This window comes from Engystomops pustulosus, chromosome 2, assembly GCF_040894005.1.
Source record: "Engystomops pustulosus chromosome 2, aEngPut4.maternal, whole genome shotgun sequence".
NCBI lineage: Eukaryota > Metazoa > Chordata > Amphibia > Anura > Leptodactylidae > Engystomops > Engystomops pustulosus.
The window spans coordinates 207,808,863-207,816,064 of record NC_092412.1 but is presented as its reverse complement, the minus strand read 5'-3'; positions in this window follow the sequence as shown (position 1 = coordinate 207,816,064).

Sequence of the window (7,202 nt, the reverse complement as noted above, 5' to 3'; positions counted from 1 at the left end):
TCCCCTGTGATATCTAGTTCAGTCTTAACCGTTTATCTAGTGGTGGTGGTTAGGCAGTTGCTGGGCAGGTGCTGACACTAAGATAAAAAATTGGCACAGACACAGTGATATGTCTAGGTCAGTGTGTAAAAATTTGCCGATATGCCAACTTTTTAGTTTCATTATTATGGTAATAAGTAGAGGAATGGAGATCAACTGAAAGAATATGGGGAAATAACAAAGGTTTATCAAGAGTTTTAACACTTTTCCACTAGCGACATGTCATTACATGGCGTGCATAAATTTAGGTGATAAACATAGCTTACAAAGGCTGAAAAACAAAACAAAAAAAATTGCTAACTTGTATGTGTATCAGCCTGAAGTCATCTTAACTGAGACAAAAAGTCCTGCTAAACTCGGATCATTTTATCCATAAAGGAAACCATCGATTAGATATCTACCTATTTAGCTAGGTCTGATGGTGGGTAGCTAGTAACATGCTAAACCCTAATCTATTTTTACTTAATCATAGAATACTTTCTAAACTAAACAACACTTTATTGCTAATATGACTATTTTTGGCAGAGGCTTCTATATAGTAGAGTAGACTTTCTGCGCAGTGGGAGCAAAGCCTACTCCATGCCCCAGTAGCTTCTGCAATCACACCTACCTGCACATCATAAGTGCCCCCCCTCACACTTCTGTAGTGGTCTGGCTCCGGCTTCTATAGCCGTGGCTCCAGCTTCAGAATGGATGTGCATAGCAGCGCTCCTGTTGGCTTTGAAGGTAAAAATAGATTAGGGTTAAGAACGTTTCTAGAGACCTACCATCAGATCTGCCTTAATAGGTAGGTTTCCTTTCATCATACTGTTAAACCCAGCAGATATACAGACGTGGTACTTTCATTTTAGCTTCTCCTTATCACATACGTGTGTATGCATGCATGTTGGTTTTACGCATCTATTTCACATAAATATATGGATTCTCGATTGATTTGAAGTCTGAGGAGCGGCAAAGGGTCTGTCAGACCCCTCGGTCTCGGGATCTGCGGGGGTCTCAGGACTGAAACCCACCACTGATCAGCAAGTTAGGCCCTATCCTGTGGATAGGATTTCACTTGCCTTTGTGGGAAAACCCCTTTAATGCTTAATAATAAGCCAGAATATTTAACACATTGGGGCTCATTTACCCTTACACTTACCCAGTCCAGTTGCGATCCTGCAGCGCGTTGTCTGATGAGGATTCGGGTTCTGCCGGGATTCACTAAGGTTGTACGCCCGATATCCACCAGGTGTCGCTGCTGCGCCTAGGTCCGCCGGAGTTCACTTGGTTCTTCCAGGTGCATGTGAGTGCTTGATCTTGCGACACATTACGTTTTTTAAAATCTGTGGTTTTTCTGAATCCGTCGGGTTGTCAGACGGCCATGCCCCCCAAATTTCTGACATGTGAAAGCCGGCGCGATTGAGCCAAAATCCGATCGTGTGCGCCAAAATCCTGGCAGAATTCGTTGAAAAACTGAAAAATTCAGGAAACACTGAGCCCTTAGTAAATGAGCCCCATTGAGGCTGCAGGCTTGTTTGACTTTTCAGGAAAAAGCATTTTTTTCCATCATGAACTGCCAAGAAATTACCTTTTAAAATTTTTCTTGTGACGTAGACATTTGAGTTGAATTTTCCAATGGCTTGAAGAGGAATGGAATAAAAGGACTTTTCCAACACTTGTTTTTACTTAAAACTTTTAGAAAGTTACGCTCATCTCAACTCTTCATACTTCCCATCTCTATAGGGGCCTGGCGGTTGTACCGTATGTTGGGGCAGGTATAGGAACTGCTCTATAATTTGCAGTGCAGGTACCCTTCTCGGTCACGGTGCAGTGAGGCTCATGTGCTCACTGTACTGTGACTCTGCATAATGACACAGTCAATGACAACCACTAACTGGCTGCAGTTTATCTGACCAGTTCACTTTCACCATATACGGTTGTCTCCGTGAGGCCTTTATATTTTATTTTAATCAAAAAATTGTACAAATCACATAGGGGCACATTTACTAAGGGCTGTGCACCAGTTTTAAGTTGGACTTTGCACGTCATTTCTAGTGCAAACTGCTTGCACAGGTATTGAAGAAGTGTCCGTGCCACAATTGTGACACACAATTGGCTGCACTAGGCATCACTCAACAAAAATTAGGTGTGTTCCAGAGCTCAGTCGGACGTGCACCAGATTTATCATCTATACCTATAGTTGACCACTGGATAGAGGTGGAGCCGGTTGCAAAATGTATACCTTAGTTAGTACAACATAATAACCTCTAAAGTCATGTACACCACCAAAGCCTAGGGCTAAGAATAATACATGTAAGCCTATTTTGTCGACCCGAAGAGGGGACGGGCCCAGGATATAAAACACATAATTCTGATATAGTAAAATCGTACTTTATTAAATTCAACATACAAAAAACATGAAAGAATTTTAATTGATATAAGTTAAAAGTGTACAGCCACAGATGGTGGTACGCAGACAAAGGAGTAACACCACTTAGACACAAAGGGAAAAACCATGCATTATATATTATCTAAGACTCGAGTAAATTTGAGAGATGTGCCGATATAGACATATTGTAGTGTTAATGCATATATAAAGTCATATTGCACTTGTGCCGAGAATTTTAAAATAAACAAGTTTTCTTACCCATAATCAGATAGCAGGTTCCCAGGTCCAGGGCGACTCCAGCCCCCACGCGCGTTTCGGCTCAAATGAGCCTTCGTCTGGAGGTGGCGTCATCCATGTCAAGGCAACCCTATAAACAGAAGGTGGGCCAATCAATTTGTAGCGCTATGGCACGTGGTGCCTGTATGTAATGGTTACATGGGGAATTGCGAGTATGCGCAGTGGAGAGAGTAAAACAAAACCTCCACGCACAGGCGCATCCCCGCCGCCGTATCACATGATTGCTAAGGTATTTGGGAGCATGCGTAATGGAAGGAAAATAAAGTAGTTCCCATACGCAGGCGCATCCCAGCGGCTATGTCAATTACAGGCGCATCCCAGCGGCTATGTCAATTGCCGATGCCAAGTCCGTCTAAGGAGGGAAGCGGCTTAAGAAGGTACCAGGTGAATACAATATGGGTTATAGCAATACTGGAAGTATAATTGGGGGGAAGGAGAAAGAAAAATAAATAAACCGCAGGGAGAAATTACTTGCATGATTGTATATATATATAGCCTATTCATATTAACCTCAATACAGGATAAAGAGAAAGGAAAAAGAACATTATGTACATTATATACATTATAATAACATTATATAAAAAGATGTTAAGTGGCATGATAGAGTATAATATTAAAAACATTCATTTAAGTGCAAGATGCGAGGGTTATACAACATATTTATATTCGTGAGTAACCATGATGCTACATAATGCATATGCATCAATAATCTTATAATAACTGTTTATCCATATTAGCATCTGAAGAAAGAACAATTAAATAGTAATAAGTGGCACAGCATTATATAAAAGGTATTATTTTTGGTGCAAAGTACAAAAGTTGCATAATATAATAAACACTAATAATGAAGATCAGATGGTCCTCGCGGAGCTATCGATTTTGTCCCATATCTGATTATGGGTAAGAAAACCCGTTTATTTTAAAATTCTCGGCACAAGTGCAATATGACTTTATATATGCATTAACACTACAATATGTCTATATCGGCACATCTCTCAAATTTACCCGAGTCTTAGATAATATATAATGCATGGTTTATCTCCTGGGCCGGTCCCCTCTTTGGGTCGACAAAATAGGCTTATATGTATTATTCTTAGCCCTAGGCTTTGATGGTGGACATGACTTTAGAGGTTATTATGTTGTACTAACTAAGGTATACATTTTGCAACCGGCTCCACCTCTATCCAGTGGTCAACTATAGGTATAGACTTTAACTTTGCTGTGGTTTGTTTCACAGATATTGGCACTACTGACACCATGAACTATCTGTCCAGGGAACATACCTGGCGGACACAATTAAACCTTGTTTTTAATGATGCGGCGACAGGTGGTGGCGCAGAAGGTGGTAGGGATGTAGGCATGGCTCAGAGAACTTTAAAGAACCTTCTCCACAAACAAATGAAGATCTGGTGGAATGGAGCGTTTTTAAAAAAATTTGTCGAACACAAATTAATACCGCGGGGACTTCGAATTCAGGTATTCCCAGCATTTCCTATAGAGGATGAGACATTTATTTCCCAATGGGAAGACATTTGCTCTACTTGTTCCATCAAATTTATGGAAATGCGGATTGAAAACAATAAAAAAATCTTGGAAACCATGGCTGTAGAAATTGAACAGATACGCACAACATTGAAATCTGCATCAACAGAGGAATCCATGAAAGTATTTGAAGAGTCCCTAGAAGCAGATTTTGGCAAGTGGGAGAAAGAGATCTGTGATGCAAAAGCAAAGAAATTTCAACGGGACCTCAATGATTTTGCTTCTAAACATACATTTAAGTGGAAACGCCTGGTAGGAGCAGACTAAAGGTAATTAATCTCTCTAATAGATCACTCACTAGGGATGAAGTTAATGTGTTGGAGAAAGGTTTAACATTCTCCCCAAGTACTAAATTTGATGTCTTCACAGCAGTGAAGGACCTTCACATGTTTGGCAGGTCCTTGGTTTTTAAAAAATGGTTCCACACTATCGAACCAGAGCAAATATTTGACACAACAGCAGAAATTGAGGCAGTGAGGATCTTGGAGGAACTTCAAGAGGAACATGCCGTGGACAATCAAATTCCTCAATGTATAAAGAAAAAATCCACAAAATTTGTCGATCTGCCCAGCGGTGGACCAGTTTGTCAAAGAGGTAACCCAGGAATTCTCACGGATGCAACAACAGGTCAGTCAATTTGTCCAATAAAGAGAGAGTCCAAGTGGTGGTGATCTATGATCACACATTTAAACAGACCTGCTCTACTCCCGGTGCGTGAACCTGCAGGAACGCCTTTCTTCTCTTGCCGGATGATGTATTGCGGCAACTTCTACAAGGAGGCTTTTCTTTCTCCACCAGAAAAGCCCCCACTATAGGTAGTATATTGTCTCCGAGTGACACCAATAGAAACATTCACACAAGGTCTTGGCTGAACACGAAAGGATTTTATAAATGTGGGGCTAAAATTTTTAAAAGTTGTAAATATGCACGTAATTGCAAAACAACGTTAGACAAAAATAAAAACACTGAAATAACTATACGAGATTTTATAAATTGTAATACCAAAAACGTTGTATACTGCATTACATGTATTTTTTGCAACAAAGATTATATAGGTTGTACGAGCAGAGCATTAAAAGAACGTATAAGAGAACACCTTAATGGTGTCACCAATTTTGTTTATAACAATCCGTCCAACGCCGCAAGACATTTTATCAACTATCATGATAGAGATCTATCAGGCTTTACTTTCTGTGGCTTGGAAAGGGTTAAACAAAATAAAAGGGGTGGTGACCTGAGAAGAAAACTTCTAAATCGGGAGGGATTTTGGATCCTTACTAAGGATTGCATATATCCTAAAGGATTCAACGTGAGAAATGACCTATTGGTAAATTATTAAATCCCATACCTCTGGTTAGGTTATTTTGCGTTATTTTATGTATTACGATGTCTTGTTATACATTATGATGTTTTTATTGTAAATATATGTACAAACACAGAGTGTTGGAGGTGCGATTGAGACACACACACCTGGTTAATCACCTTACCATTTCCGGTATCTAGAGTATAAGTGTCTCTCACACCACATTCACTTTTATCTATGACTAAGGACCGAGAAGGTCAGAAACGCGTCAGATTTTATTCTTCTTTGTAATCGCTGTACCCATGTACGAATAAAGTTCAGCCTCACCGAAAATGTGAGTAGATTCATCGACCACTATCTCAAGAAAATAGTTGAAACTCTACCCTCTTACACACGGGATACATCCGACTTACTACGCAAAATTGATGGCCTACATATTACAGATGACATGCTCCTGGTAACTTGTGATGTTGAATCACTGTATACCAGTATTCGACACCAGGATGGGCTCAGCGCAGTAAAATTCTTCCTGTCTATGGAAAACTTCGACCATGCATTTACTTCCTTTCTACTTCAATTGTTGGAATTTGTGTTATTCCATAACTTTTTCGTCTTCAACGGGTCCTTCTACCTGCAGCTCCAGGGTACAGCAATGGGGGCGTCCTGTGCGCCCTCATATGTGAATTTGTTCCTGGGGCTGTGGGAGAGGGACCTGTTGGGAGACGATCGTGATGTCACTATGGACCGGGTCACATTTTGGGCCCGGTACATAGATGACATCCTGATAGTCTGGAGGGGAGATCTTTGTAAACTACAACAATTTGTCGAGAGATTGAACCACAATCATCTCAATATAAAACTCACATATAATGCTGACAAACAGATGGTTTCTTTCCTGGATATACTCTTATTTAAAGATACAAATGGCTTTTTACAGACCAATGTGTACAGAAAGGAAACTGTGGTCAATGCATTACTTCATGCTACATCTTCACATCCCCCACAGACAATTGATGCGGTACCCATTGGTCAATTCCTTCGTATCAAAAGAATTTGCTCTACTGATCAAGCATTCGAATCTCAAGCAAGGGCAACAGGGCCATCAAGAAAGCCTACTGGCGGGCAAAATGTACACCTCGACAGCAACTATTGATACCACAGATCAAAGAAAAAGCCTCCCCCCAGGTGAGATACATCACGAATTATCATTCACAGTGGAATGAAATGCGCAATGTCCTTAGGAGATACTGGCCGATATTGCATTCTGACCCCATCATAGGGAAATACATTGCCCCTTATCCCACCACAACCGCACGTCGAGCAAAGAATCTCAGTGATCACCTGGTAAGGAGTCATTATACTCCCGACAATCCCAAAACGATCTTTGGCGCCAACCTGCCATGTTGGGGATGTAAGCCATGTGCCAAGTGCATAGCTTGCCCGAATGTAGAAACATGTGATACCTTCTGTAACTCTGCTGGCACAAAAATCTTTAAAATCACTGAAAGCATTACATGCAGTACCCAAGCAGTGATCTACTATGCGACATGCCCCTGTAAGAGATGCTAATTTCAATACAGAGAGCAAACCAATTGCACAACACTTCAGAGAGAGACATCACTCGAGCCCCAGTGTCTTGAAAGTTCGAGG